Genomic DNA, 15,864 nt, shown 5'->3' on the forward strand with positions numbered 1-15,864 from the left:
AGATGCAAAAGGCAGGTCAACAACACTAGCTGGAGAAATGGGGAAGAAAATCCCAGAGAAGATGATATTTGAGCTGACTTTTTAACAATTAGAAGGCAAAAAGATGGAAAACGATTTTTGAGGCTGAGGAAAGAGCAGTTAGAAAAAGATATGTAATAATGACATATTTAATGTGGTTTTCTCTGTGAGAAGTTCATTGTAGTTCAAGTATACGGGGCATGAAATGCCGTAAAAGGAGAGGAGTCTCTAAAATAGACAAGAACCAGATTGTGAAAGGTGTTGCTCATGACTGCCTTGGCATGCTGAAGACTCAGTGCATGCATTTTGTTAATTTAAGGGCTTAATGAGGAAGAGTGGAAAATGTTCATTTAACTGTGTTTCACTTCCTTCTGATTTCTCGCAGGCTTCACCAAGTATTGCTTCCTAACTCTAGCTGAATACTTCTGCAGGTCATGCTTTTTAACTCTCTGTGTAATACTTAAATGCTATCTCAGTTATCACAGCTTTTCTACAAACTGAATAAAATTAGGAAAAATTTGAAATTCTAAAATTAGATTTACATTAGCTCTCTAAAATATTGTTGGAATTTTAAATATCATTCATTTTATACAATAATCTCTTTATTTAGCTCTCCTGTTTATATTCCTTATGATTACTTGTATTTTTTGTTCAAAAGCATAAAAATATTTTGAAAGTAAAACAGTAAAATTGTAAAATATATTTATATTGATTACAAAACGATACTTACATAGCTTCTTCCTGCTTCTTCTCTGTTTTTAAAAAACAAGTGTCTCTTTTGAAGAGATTTTACCACACACACAGATGCAAAAGCAAGGGAAAGTAATTTAAAATACTGTTGAACCAAATAAAGCCAATGAAGCTTAAACCAATGGTTTATTTTATAGGAAGGATCAAGTCAATATTTACCCATTCTTGAAAAGGAAAATCTGAAAGTGGAAGGTATATGTGTAAGCCTTTCCTTACTTTCAAGAAGCGTATATTATGGACTTTATGTCAAACTCCATTTTAGTCACTGGAAATATAAAAATGAATAATACTGTCCATGCTCTCGATGGACTTATTGTCTAGTGAAATATTTAGTTGAACCACATGAAATTACATCGGTTTTTAGATCAAAAATAGTCACGTATCAGTTCAGCCTAAATGTATATGTAAACAGAAATTTGCAATAATAGAGAGATGAACAAGGTGCTAAGTGCCCTGCAAAAGTGCTTTGTGCTGCCTAGAGCAGTCTGTGCAGGCTTTCCAGAGATGACATTTGAGCTGAGTTTCAGAAGATGGTTGAGAGTTCACTATGTGTTCACGGGAAGCAAAGAGAATGAGCACATTCCAGTAATAGGAAACAGCAAGTTCAGAGTTGCTGAACCGAGAAAGAGCCTGGTACATGTGGGAAACTGCAGATACTTTAGATTGGTTGGAATGCCAGGTATGTGGTGGGTGACAGAAGAGGCAGGCGAAGTAAGCAGAGGGCAGATGTTAGAAGGCAGGATGTACCAAGCCAAAGAGCTTGACTTTATCCTTGAAATTGGTGAGATGTGTATAATCCAGAGTGTGTGCAAGGCAACCTGTTATGGTTCATAAAGAAAATATTACTACTTCTAGTATATTTACCTTTGTATTTTTTTAAATTTTCCAATTGTGTAGGGGTTACAGTGTATATAATTTTCTGCAGTACTGGATGTAAATAATTTATAAATAAATAAATAACATGTATTATGGTGCATTATGGGCTGAATTGTGTCCCCTCCACGGAATTTATGTTGAAATCCTAACTTCTGGTATTTCAAAGTATGACCTTAATTGGAAATAGGGTCATTACAGATGTAATTGGTTAAGATGAGGTCATATTGGAGTAGAGTGGGCCCCTAAGCCAATATGACCGGTGTTCTTGAAGATAAAGGCAGATTTTGGGGTAATGCTTCTAAAAGCCAGAGAACTCCAAGATTGCCAGCATACCATTAGGAGCTAGGGGAGAGGCATGGAACAGATCCTTCCTTCATAGCCCTCAGAAGGAACAATCCATGTTGGCATCTTGATCTTGGACTCCTAGTCTGCAACACTGTAAGACAATTTTCTGTTGTTTAAGCCACCCAGTTTGTAGTACTTGGTTACAGCAACCCTAGAAAACGAGCACATGCTACGGGATCGGAAAGTTTAGAGACCCTGATTAGATGATGGGGAGCAATAGAAGAGGTGGTTTATGTTTAAGAGTCCAAATTATTTATGTCCTGTAATTATTCAGTCTCAGAATTCAGTAATTTACTTAACTCAAATTGATTTCTTCACTTCCCAGTTCTTACTTTCCTTCTTTAAAACATTATAGTTTGCAAATAACTTGTTTGCATTTGTGTTTGGTATAGTTTATGGTAAAGGAAGAAGGAATTAGGAAATACCTTTAGTTCAAAACAGAGGGTGATAATATGCAACAGTTTTAGAGGAAAAAAATTACATTTAAGAAAAAAAAGTATCATTTAATCCCATTAAGTAGAAATGGAACTAAGAAACAGGATCCTACCAACAGAAGTCATAGCTGTAAAGAGTTTAATCAGTGCAAGGAGAATTGTAGGTAAAACATGCATTATTCTAGCTATATAATCTTCAAGTATTAAGCACAACCAGTCCTTTTTATGTAAGTCATATGTTAGTCACTTGCCTGAGGTTCCAAAACAGAGTGATTGAGGGAGTTTTCAAGGCCAGGAATAATACCCTAAATTCAGATGTACCTATTTGAAGCCCGTTTTTAGGTCAGCAAGATCCAGAAGTCAGCAATACATTAATTAATTAATTAAAATACAAAGTATATTTTGTGTATTGTATTTTGGGCATTTTAGATCTTTGTGGGCCATGGAATATTTGATAATTTTTGGCCTTACTTTTGCAAATCAACTAAAGCATTTTGAAATACTACCTTTTAAAAAATCCCCATGTATTGTAATAGTTCTGCCATCCTTTAGACAAGTAGTTTTCAGACTTTCTAAAAGAATCCACTCTTCAAATGAATTCCTATGTGGAAGCCCAATATGCAATAACTACATTAGGCAGTTTACTCCATCACAGAAGACCATATATAGACCCTTGATGTTTTAAATCTTTTTTTCTTGTATCTAGCCTGGAAGTTCTGTGTTTTGTGAATATATATTCTGTTCACTGTTTAATATGTTAGCAGAATGAAAAGAAATTTACGTGATAGGAATAATAAATATGCTACTGACCTATGATCATAGGGCCTATGCTTGGAGTTGCTTTCCCATAGTGGGGTTGGATTTATAAGAATCCATCCATCGTCTCTAATTTGGTCCCCTTTGTGACCAACACAGCACTCTGTGACCTATATCTACTTGGTCAAGAATATAATGTCCACTGTTCTCATTAAGGGACCTCCTTTTCTCTGCTTTTACCCCATTCTTTTAATAATTTTTGGTTTTGCTTTATTCGTTTAACTACACCTTTGCTACCTTTGGACTCTAAAACTCAAAAACCTGTTTGTCCAGTTTAGTACATGGTTATTTTTTCCCTCACCCATGACTTACAATCATATTGCTGTAAGCTGATAAATATTTGGAACTATGTATACTTTTTGTATGCTTAGATTATTATAAAAAGTAGCACCAATATGGAGAGGAGATAGCAGTGGAAACTCAGAGTTTTCACATTCACGGTATTTATTAGATGAGTAACTTTTTTAAGATCAAGATAGGTCAGGTGGCCAATCTGACAGCCCATAAATCACAATTTAGAGACTTACCTACCTTTTTCTGAAGTGTACATATAAAAGGATATAAATAACAGGCTTTTTAGATAATTGGTCATCAGTGATTCTTTTCAATAAAAATATAATCAGAGTCTTTATTATTTTAGCAAATGTTTATTGAGCCCTTACCACGTGCTAACAGTCATTATGCTAAGTTTTAAGTATAAAGTGGCAGACTAAATGAACATGATCCCGGCCTTAGAGAATAGATGTATTACACAAAAAACTCTTTATATATCTGTACACACACACACACACACACACACACACACACACACTCCCTGGTATGAGTTATGAAGGAAATATATGGAGTTCACAGCAGGAGTAGAAGAAACTACTTTTTTTTTGGGGGGGTGCCACATGGCTTGCGGGATCTTAGTTCCCCAAGCTGGGATTGAACCCGGGGCCACCACAGTGACAGCGTGAGTCCTAATCACTGGACCTCCAGGGAAGCCCCAGAAGAAGCTACTTTAAATAGAATAGTCAGAAAAGGAACGGGAAGTGTAAAGAAAAGCATTCTAGGGAGAGAATAGCCTGTGCAAAGGTCCTGAGGGAGGAGGAAGGTGGGCTTGTTCAAGGAACAAGAAGAAAGTTAAGTTCCATGAGGAAAAGATTTTTCTCTTTTGTCTAGAACAATATTTTAAATAATAGACACTACAGAAATATTTGTGTATGACTGAAGGAATATCTGTATACCTAGGATGTAGTGAGTACAAGCTGAAGTTGGAAAAGTAGGCGAGATCTAGAGGACAACAAGTCCTGTTAAAAAAAACTGGGGGACTTCCCTGGTGGCGCAGTGGTTGAGAGTCCACCTGCCAATGCAGGGGACCACGGGTTCGTGCCCTGCTCCGGGAAGATCCCACATGCCGCGGAGCGGCTGGGCCCGTGAGCCATGGCCGCTGAGCCTGTGCGTCCGGAGCCTGTGCTCTGCAACGGGAGAGGCCACAATAGTGAGAAGCCCGAGTACCGCAAAAAAAAAAAACCTGGGGGATCTAATTTACATTTTATAAAGATCACTCACAACTGTGTGAGGAATTGTTTGGTGGGGAGCAAAAATGGAAGAAGGGAAACCCAGGTTCGTGAGTGCAGTAGAGGTGCAGACAAGTAGATCAAAGAAATCACTAAATGACTGTATGTTAGAGCCAAGATCAATGGGTTTAACTTCCTGCGCATTTCACCTCTTCAGCGTCTTAGCAAAGTGAATGTATCTGATTTACCTTTGTATCCCTAGAACTACCACTGCCCCTCAACCCTCAGACCAAGCCCCAAAAGAAATTAACCTTTGGCAAAGAATTTAATCGAGCCCTTGAAGAAAAAAATTTCAAAGTTTCTCCTGGGTCTTTGTATTATTGAGGGAGTGACCATCCTAAATGAAGTCGCAAGGAAAATCAGAAATGTGTGTTATTCTGCAAGATTACAGACTTGGTCTTGTAAAAAAGTCAATGCCATGGAGGAAAAAAGGCAGAGAAACATTCTGGTTATCTACTACTGTATAGCGACTTATGCCCAGTGAGTATCCCTTTTGAAGAGATTTTACCACAGGTACAGAAGCAAAAGCAAGGGAAAATCATTTTTTAAATGTTGTTATGCTCAATAAACCCATGCAACTTAAACTAATGGTGATTTTTATAGAAGGCTTGCCCCTCTCACACCTCCTCTGGCACTATTGTAAGGGGACAGCTTGTTTTGTGGGGCCTCTACCCATAGTTCTAGGGAGTGACCAGCAGAGTTGAATCTTGGTACTAGCAGAGAAGTCTTTGGGAAGCTAAGGAGTGATTGCTTGGTGGAGAACTCAGAGGGACATTAAGACAAAACTCTCTTTTTCCCAACATATACTAAAAATAACCTTGAGTGGAGCTGCAAAGCTAATGGTTGTTTTATAGCACTGATCAGCACATAGGTTCTCAGTGAATGGGGATTTGCTGCCTCTCAGAGTAGTCTGTTCTACTTTTGAATTGCCCTAGTTGTTAGGAAGTTATTTCTTTCACAGAGCCAAACATTTTTCCCCTCTTATTCCCACCCATTGTATGTGGCTTTACTCTCTAAAACCTTAACAAATAAGGCTGATCTCTACTGTTGGAATTTTAAGATTTAATTTAATTTAATTTGGAATGGCTGCCTGGACCACTTTCAATCTTTTAATCTGTAAGAGAAAGTGAAGCTGTAGCAAGAGTTAAATTTAGTTGATGGGGGCTTCCCTGGTGGCGCAGTGGTTGGGAGTCCACCTGCCGATGCAGGGGACACGGGTTCGCACCCCGGTGCGGGAGGATCCCACAGGCCGCGGAGCGGCTGGGCCCGTGAGCCATGGCCGCTGAGCCTGCGCGTCCGGAGCCTGTGCTCCGCAACTGGAGAAGCCACAGCAGTGAGAGGCCCACGTACCGCAAAAAAAAAAAAAAAAAAAGTAAAAGAAAAATTTAGTTGATGCAGTAGACAAAGTTCCCCATGTGAAGGCAAGTTTTGTCTTAAGATTTGCCAGTCTCTACAGCCTTTTTAATGAGGCAACTCAGTCTGCTCCTATATAACTGCCAATTTATTCTCCTGGATCTTAAAGGAACCCCAGCTCCAGGTGGGCAGGCCTCTGCTGGAATAATAATAATAATAATAACCAAAATAATTAAAAGCCAGATCACCGCCCTATTCCCTTCCCTCTCCCCTTTTCCTAAGCCATCTACATAACTGGTAGAATAGTATCAAGATCCTCCTTTTGAGTTCTAGGGTACTCATCCTTTCACTACCTTGCTCTTGGTATGACCTGGTGCTTCCCATTCCTGAGATACGGCCAGGTTCTGCAGAAAGGAGTGGCTGTCCCCTCGGCCACACTCTCTGCATTTCTCTGCTGCACTGTTCCCTGCCCTCTTTCTTCATTAGCTAATCCTCCACCAGATTTCCTTCTTCCAGAAGTGTAATCTCTCAGCCAGGTATAGCCTCTACCATTCTCTTCATTTTGTGGTCTTACAAATGCTTCATTATCATTGTATTGGGGCCTCTTGGGGAAGAAGAGATAAATATGCATTGTCAGTCAGCCAACTTGAACCAGAATTGTAGTTAAAATCATATTTTAATATAACTAAATCATACTCCAGTGATTTTTTAAACAATTCAGTGATTTTTAGCATATTCACAAAGTTGTACAACCATCACCACAATCTAATTGCAAAACATTTTCATCACCCCAGAGAAGCCACATACCATTAGCAGTCACCCCCTTTTTCCTCTGCTCTCCTGCCAGCCCTAGTCAATCACTAATCTACCTTCTGTCTAAAGATTTGTCATCAGTGCTGTTTGTAGAAGGGACAGGTGCAGATGGGGAGAAAGGTGAGCTCTGGTCTGGAGGGGAGCTTCTACTTTTGATCTCTGCTTATCTGCCATCCCAGAATTTGAAGTGAAAACTCCTTGCTTCTTTGAAGATTAATTTCATTCCAAAGATTCTATCTGATCTCCTAAGGTATTTACATACAGTATCTATAAACATAAATAGATACATAGATACCAAAATTTAATCTTATTTCATAACTTTAATCCTATTTATTGGGAATGAGTAACCCTAGTACACACACATGCACACACACATGCACACACTCCCACCTTTTCCTGAGTTATATTTCAAAGCCTTGTCTATACTGACAATAAAGGACACCATTCCTCAAACACTTTCCTCTAATTCCCTAATTCCTAGGTTTTTCAGATCAGGCTGCCATACCTGTATCTTGTTGATTTTAGGTAAGATATCCGAAATACTAGGTGACAGTGAAGGGTGGGAGACAGTAGAATGAACCATGGGGAATGACTTAGAGGAAACACCCTCTCTGCCCTGTGTACAACCAGAACTCAACATGGGGAGATGAGGAGGGGTAGCAGGTCAGTGTGGGAAGTCTCTTTAGCAGGTACTTTTTCGAGCCAGGGCATCTGGGCCTCCCCAGCACCCCCAGCCCTCAGGAGTGGTTCTTTGTGATGTATCAGCCCCCCGTAGCCACCATTGGCTGTCGGGAGTGCCCTAATGACCAAACAAAGCAGAACAGGTATGACTCCTCTTATCCTGGGGAGAGGTATATATACAGAGGGAGGCCTGGCAGACAGGTAGACAACTGAGTGGCTTCAACATGGCAGAAGTGACCGAGAAATCATGGAAGCCACAAACTACAAGCATCAAGCAGGGGAAGAAGAGGAAGACCTCCTCTCGGCCTGGATCAAGAGGCAAGGTCAGATGACCCTACCTGAGCTCCTCTTCTTCTTTCCCTTTTATGCCCTCTATCCCCCAACCCACCCCAGATAATCCTGCCCCTGCCTGGCACAGACCTCCTCCTTAGCTGCCCCCTTTCCACCCAGCCCCCTTCTCTTCTCCCAACCAATGACCTCTGGGCTCACCTTGTTGCCTTAACAGGTGGTGAAGACATATAAGAAGGTAAAAAGACCACTTCACGTGTGTTCAAGAAAAAAATATTCTTCTAAAGTTTTAACTACTTCAAGAAGGCAGAAGAGAGCGCGAAGGGCCAAAAAGCTTCAGCCAGTCCCATAGACTGAGCCAAAAGCAGCCAGGCCAGGCCCAACGGCCCCTGTAGAACAACACCACTCTGAGATAAGACCCAAGCAAACATCACCTGCAGAGCAAACTTGAGAAACCTCAGACAATCTGCTGTATCTAGAGTCCTGGCTGCAGAGAAATGGCCAACTGAATAGACAGTGGCTCAGATGCTAACATGGAACATGGAACACAAATTATAGTTATTAAAATAAAGTCAGCAAGGTGTGAGAAGCCCCTCGAAAAAATAAAATTAGGCACTGTGCACAGAAATGAATTGTGTTGCATTGGCGTTGTCTGATATTGTTTCTCAAACTAAGAGAGTGAGATGACAGAGAAATTTAGCATCTTTGATCCCCCCGTATCCACCTGAGGAGAAAATGTACACGCATCTCACCAAGGGTGGAAAATATCCTTTCCACCAGGTTCCTCAACTCTGGCAGACCAATTTCACCATTTCTGTACTTGTTAGTCAACACTTATTTTAAGTGTGAGTGAAGTCAGCAGAGCACAGCAGTGCCAAGTACACTCTAATAGATTTAAAGGCAACGGAGAAGGGAAAGGGGGAGAAAGAACAAGGAGGAAGCTCTGACTTTCTCAGTTATAACACAGAACTGAGTTGCGCTGGTCACTTGGGATAATTCAGTTGTGAGTTGAAGGCCCCTGAGCCTCATGGCTCCCTCATCCTTTGTTGACCTTGTGATGAGTTTTGTAACAAAGGAAAGGGCAGCACCAGGCCCAGCCACCAGGAGAGGATAATCATGAGGCCACACTGAGCAGAGACCTTACCAGATACTTGTTGCTGGTCTGATTATGCCCACCTTCCCCAGTCTCACCCTCCCCATCAATCATTCTTCCCCTTTAAAGCCCAGAATGGAGCGCTTACTCAGAGTCCCCCACAGAGGCGGAAATGGTTGGGAGTTCAATATTTATAGGTTAGAACAGTGATCCTCAAAAATTTGTTTTGTGTCTCTCCAAGAATTTGAAAAACTATGCACCTCCTTACACAGTTTTAACTTAACGTTCAAAATTTTTATCATGAGTTTAAATAGTTACTAAGGACATAATTTCTAATTTATTGTAAATACTGCTATTAAAAGTAAAACTATTACATCAGTCTTTTTTTTTCTTTTTTTAATTTATAGTCTGATGTATATTTTTATCTGGATAAATTCACCCCAGTTTGCTAAGGAATTAGACTAGAGGGGTGCCACCAGACAGGGTTATTATTTGGCGTGGATTTTTCTCTCAAAACTTTGAATCTTTGAACATGCACGTGGTTGAGACTCAGTTCTTTGCCATGCCGTATAAATGAGAGGATTTTTTTTCTGTACATTTTTAAAGGCTGCTATTACGTGATATTGGCCTGAACCGTAAGTGCCTATCTGACTGCTGTGCGCTCTGTGCCCGTGGAACATGTTAGCTGCAGGCTGCACACCAGCAGTGGAGCCAATGAACCGATTGTAGCCGGTTGTTTAGGAGTAGTCACATAAAAACCAGATGTCCAGTGTTGTACAGCATCTTTTGTGAACAGGAATGTCCTGACCATATTTTGCTAGTGAAAACTATAACACAGGTGTATTTCTATAGATTTGCTGAAATTTAGAATGCTTACAGCATAACACCAAAAACAGTCCCCTGTATCACCTTTTGGCTTTTTTCTATGTCTTTTTATTAAATTTAAAACGTTTCTTTGTCCCTAGGAAGATGGATCCACAGAAAATGATAGCATTACTTGTCTCTGGAAAGCGGAACTGAGTGGCCTGGACAGGCATGAGAGGGAAACCTCTATTGTATGTCCTCTTGTATCTATTGAATATTAAGCCATGTGAATGCATTGCATGTTCATATTTAAAATCTAAAAAATAAGAGTTAACTATGTGATAACTTAAAAAAAGACTTTGCTTGTCTGAATTGTAGTAAGATGTATTTATTTTGGTTTTCAATCATTAAAACATTTGTCTAGTTCTTGAAGATTTATCTAACTTATCCAACAAGCATACATAGTAATAACATAATGGCAACAAGAAAATTACTGTCAAGAAGACATCAAAACAGCATAATGAAGCCAGATTAGGGAAAAGGGGCCCAAATAAGAAATTAAGACTCAGTACCCCAACTTTTATTTTTTTAAACTGGGAAGGAATTCCCTGGCGGTCCAGTGGTTAGGACTCTGTGCTCTCACTGCCAAGGGCCTGGGTTCGATCCCTGCTCTGGGAACTAAGATCCCATGAGCTTTGTGGTGCGGCCAAAAAAATTAAGATTATATAAAATAATTAATTAAATAAAAAACAGAGAGATTAGTACAATGAACATCCGTATTAACACTCTTCATTTCGGTTTCACCAGTTGTTAAATATATTACAAATACCATGTTTGCATTATCACTAATCATTATTGGTCTTCCACAGGCCCAACAGACCCCAGTGCTGTCTGGGACCTTTTTGATCTTGTTAACGGCTTCATCAGACTGTCCTATCAGGACTTTGCCCTGTGAAACTGTAGAGTATATTATTCTCCTATCACCAGAGCTGCTGGTCTGGTATCCTCAAAGAGGGTGCTACGTACTTTCACGACTTGGATCTAGGCCCATTTATGGTCTAAGAAAATCGTGAGAACTTGGCATTAACTGAATTGATACTTAACTTTTGTCAGGTGTGTTGTAGGCCGGTACTGTGGAACTGGTATAAGGGAAGGAAAGAATTAGGGCTCCTTGGAGGAGTTAAATCCCTTCATGGTAAACCAGTGACCTAGGAATAAAATGTTTCTCTGAGTTCTGTGAGCCACTCTAGCAAATTAATCAAACCACGGGAGGACGTTGTGGGAACCTCCTCTTTATAGCCAGTCGGTTAGAAGCACAGGTAACCACCTGGACCTGTGATTAGTGTCTGAAGTAGGGGGCAGCCTGGTGGGAGTGAACCTTAACCTGTGGGATCTGATACTATCTCCAGGTAAATAGTGTCAGAACTGAGTTGAATTGTAGGACACCCAGCTGGTGACTGAGAATTGGTTGGTGTGGGGAGAAAACCCACACATTTTCATTGGTGTCAGAATCGTAATAAACAAACAAATAGATGCAGGATTCAGGTGCCAAACCTAAAGAGAGAACTAGGACACTTAAATGACATTACTGTTAGAACATCTACATCTAATTTAAAAACAAATTATGAGGCTAATAAAACAACTTTAAAGTAAAAGAAAGTGGTACAAACTTCCTGGTTTCATCTCTCTCCCTCTGCATTTAAGAAATAAAGAGTGTAAACTGGAGAAAAAATATTTGTCTACATGCTTTGCCCAACAGGACCTCCAAATAGCAGAAGTGAGGACTTCCCTGGTGTTCCAATGGTTAAGAATCCACCTTCCAATGGGGACGCGGGTTCAACCCCTGGTCAGGGAACTAAGATCCCACATGCTGCAGGGCAACTAAGCCCACACGCTGCAACTACTGAGCCCTCGAGCTCTGGAGCCCACGCGCCACAACTAGAGAGAAGCCCGCATGTTGCAACGAAGACCCAACGCAGCCAAAAATTAAAAAATAAAATAAATAATAAATAAATAAATATCTTAAAAAATAGCAGAGGTTACTTCAGAGAAGGAACTGCTTCTATTGGACAAAGAGAAAGGATAATTAACAGGAACCATTCTGGAGAGAATCATGTATCTCATGGTGGGGATTTCTGGGGAGTCTTTAATGAGGGTTGAACCTCAAGAAGCCAGACAAGCTGCTCACGACGCTGCCCCCCCCACCAACCCCCCCCCCCCCGCCCCCGCCACCAACACAAAGGAATTACCCTCATTCAGAAACTGAGAGACTTAATCTCAGAGCTCCTCTCTGTTCTCGCAAACCTTGGTCCCAAAGAAGGCCCCCAGATAGACCATTTTTTCGAAAAACATTCTTCATACTTGATCTGGTATTTTTTACTTTCTAAATGCAATCCATCAAAATATTTTTCTATTTTCTAGGTTATTTCTATTTAAGTATAAAATTAAATTTATTTTAATAATATTATATGCAGAATTCTAACTTACAGATACCTCCATTCATCAATTTCTTAAAAGTTTTTAGTTTAAGGTTTCCACAATATTTAATCCATACTTCCGTGGACTTTTATGTTCTTAATCCCATGATTTTTAACTTTCTGTTTAACCTAAACCTCAGACTTGGGAACCATCTCTTCACATACTTGTACTTAATCGTTCATCTTGCCCAAATGTTTTGCATTTGACTGAACATGCCCAGTTCTTCTGACAATTCTTCATAGGTCTAATTTAACAAACCTTCAATCAATTGCTGTTCTCTGAACACTCTCCAAGTTTTTTTTTCTGTATATAGCATGGCATGTAAAGTTGAATATCGTTTGATCCAACTGAAGCCTGGCCAGTGTCAAATAAAGCAAAAGTAACTGCTTTTCTTTTCTTTTCTTTTTTAACATCTTTATTGGAGTATAATTGCTTTACAATGGTGTGTTAGTTTCTGCTTTATAACAAAGTGAATCAGTTATACATATGTATATATGTTCCCATATCTCTTCCCTCTTGCGTCTCCCTCCCTCCCACCCTCCCTATCCCACCCCTCCAGGCAGTCACAAAGCACCGAGCCGATCTCCCGGTGCTATGTGGCTGCTTCCCACTAGCTATCTATTTTACATTTGGTAGTGTATATATGTCCCTGCCACTCTCTCACTTTGTCACAGCTTACCCTTACCCCTCCCCATATCCTCAAGTCCATTCTCTAGTAGGTCTGTGTCTTTATTCCTGTCTTACTCCTAGGTTCTTCATGACATTTTTTTTCTTAGATTCCATATATATGTGTTAGCATATGGTATTTGTCTTTCTCTTTCTGACTTACTTCACTCTGTATGACAGACTCTAGGTCCATCCACCTCATTACAAATAACTCAATTTCGTTTCTTTTTATGGCTGAGTAATATTCCATTGTATATATGTGCCACATGTTCTTTATCCATTCATCTCATGATGGACACTTAGGTTGTTTCCATCTCCTGGCTATTGTAAATATAGCTGCAATGAACATTTTGGTACATGACACTTTTTGAATTATGGTATCTCAGGGTATATGCCCAGTAGTGGGATTGCTGGGTCATATGATAGTTCTATTTGTAGTTTTTTAAGGAACCTCCATACTGTTCTCCATAGTGGCTGTACCAATTCACATTCCCACTAGCAGTGCAAGAGTGTTCCCTTTTCTCCACACCCTCTCCAGCATTTATTGTTTGTAGATTTTTTGATGATGGCCATTCTGACCGGTGTGAGATGATATCTCATTGTAGTTTTGATTTGCATTTCTCTAATGATTAATGATGTTGAGCTTTCTTTCATATGTTTGTTGGCACTCTGTATATCTTCTTTGGAGAAATGTCTGTTTAGGTCTTCTGCCCATTTTTGGATTGGGTTGTTTGTTTTTTTGTTATTGAGCTGCATGAGCTGCTTGTAAATTTTGGAGATTAATCCTTTGTCATTTGCTTCATTTGCAAATATTTTCTCCCATTCTGAGGGTTGTCTTTTGGTCTTGTTTATGGTTTCCTTTGCTGTGCAAAAGCTTTGAAGTTTCATTAGGTCCCATTTGTTTATTTTTGTTTTTATTTGCATTTCTCTAGGAGATGGGTCAAAAAGGATCTTGCTGTGATTTATGTCATAGTGTTCTGCCTATGTTTTCCTCTAAGAATTTTATAGTGTCTGGCCTTACATTTAGGTCTTTAATCCATTTTGAGCTTATTTTTGTGTATGGTGTTAGGGAGTGATCAAATCTCGTACTTTTACATGTAGCTGTCCAGTTTTCCCAGCACCACTTATTGAAGAGGCTGTCCTTTCTCCACTGTACATTCCTGCCTCCTTTATCAAAGATAAGGTGACCATATGTGTGTGGGTTTATCTCTGGGCTTTCTATCCTATTCCATTGATCTATCTTTCTGTGTTTGTGCCAGTACCATACTGTCTTGATTACTGTAGCTTTGTAGTGTAGTCTGAAGTCAGGGAGCCTATTTCCTCCAGCTCCGTTTCTCGTTCTCAAGATTGCTTTGGCTATTCGGGGTCTTTTGTGTTTCCATACAAATTGTGAAATTTTTTGTTCTAGTTCTGTGAAAAATGCCAGTGGTAGTTTGATAGGGATTGCATTGAATCTGTAGATTGCTTTGGGTAGTAGAGTCATTTTCACAATATTGATTCTTCCAATCCAAGAACATGGTATATCTCTCCATCTATTTGTATCATCTTTAATTTCTTTCATCAGTGTCTTATAATTTTCTGCATACAGGTCTTTTGTCTCCTTAGGTAGGTTTATACCTTGATATTTTATTCTTTTTGTTGCAATGGTAAATGGGAGTGTTTTCTTGATTTCACTTTCAGATTTTTCATCATTAGTGTATAGGAATGCCACAGATTTCTGTGCATTAATTTTGTATCCTGCTACTTTACCAGATTCATTGATTAGCTCTAGTAGTTTCCTGGCAGCATCTTTAGGGTTCTCTATGTATAGGATCATGTCATCTGCAAACAGTGACAGCTTTACTTCTTCTTTTCCGATTTGGATTCCTTTTATTTCCTTTTCTTCTCTGATTGCTGTGGCTGAAACTTCCAAAACTATGTTGAATAAGAGTGGTGAGAGTGGGCAACCTTGTCTTGTTCCTGATCTTAGTGGAAACGCTTTCGGTTTTTCACCATTGAGGACGATGTTGGCTGTGGGTTTGTCATGTATGGCCTTTATTATGTTGAGGAAATTTCCCTCTGTGCCTACTTTCTGGAGGGTTTTTTATCATAATGGGTGTTGAATTTTGTCGAAAGCTTTCTCAGCATCTATCGAGATGACCATATGGTTTTTCTCCTTCAATTTGTTAATATGGTGTATCACATTGATTTATTTGTGTATATTGAAGAATCCTTGCATTTCTGGAATAAATCCCACTTGATCATGGTGTATGATCCTTTTAATATGCTGTTGGATTTTGTTTGCTAGTATTTTGTTGAGGATTTTTGCATCTATGTTCATCAGTGATATTGGCCTGTAGTTTTCTTTCTTTGTGACATCTTTGTCTGGTTTTGGTATCAGGATGATGGTGGCCTCATAGAATGAGTTTGGGAGTGTTCCTCCCTCTGCTATATTTTGGAAGCGTTTGAGAAGGATAGGTGTTAGCTCTTCTCTAAATGTTTGATAGAATTCGCCTGTGAAGCCATCTGGTCCTGGGCTTTTGTCTGTTGGAAGATTTTTAATCACAGTTTCAATTTCAGTGCTTGTGATTGGTCTGTTCATATTTTCTATTTCTTCCTGATTCAGTCTCGGCAGGTTGTGCATTTCTAAGAATTTGTCCAACCTTCCAGGTTGTCCATTTTATTGGCATAGAGTTGCTTGTAGTAATCTCTCATGATCTTTTGTATTTCTACAGTGTCACTTGTTACTTCTCCTTTTTCATTTCTAATTCTATTGATTTGAGTCTTCTCCCTTTTTTTCTTGATGAGTCTGGCTAATGGTTTATCAATTTTGTTTATCTTCTCAAAGAACCAGCTTTTAGTTTTATTGATCTTTGCTATCGTTTCCTTCACTTCTTTTTCATTTATT

General features: G+C 39.5%; 1 protein-coding gene across 5 annotated transcripts in view; it reads left to right on the forward strand.

The window, feature by feature from the left end:
* Positions 1-15,864, forward strand: part of TMEM60 (transmembrane protein 60) — a 200,722-nt gene that overhangs the window by 85,455 nt on the left and 99,403 nt on the right. The window contains exon 2 of one of the 5 annotated variants that reach the window (XR_009542029.1): positions 9,995-10,116. The exons of the other annotated variants lie outside the window; for them this stretch is intronic. The gene's annotated coding sequence lies outside the window, so the exon portion shown is untranslated. Of the gene's footprint in view, positions 1-9,994; positions 10,117-15,864 lie in introns of those variants that run through there. 5 annotated transcript variants of the gene reach the window in all.

The sequence above is a fragment of the Lagenorhynchus albirostris genome, chromosome 8 (assembly GCF_949774975.1).
Source record: "Lagenorhynchus albirostris chromosome 8, mLagAlb1.1, whole genome shotgun sequence".
Classification (NCBI taxonomy): Eukaryota; Metazoa; Chordata; class Mammalia; order Artiodactyla; family Delphinidae; genus Lagenorhynchus; species Lagenorhynchus albirostris.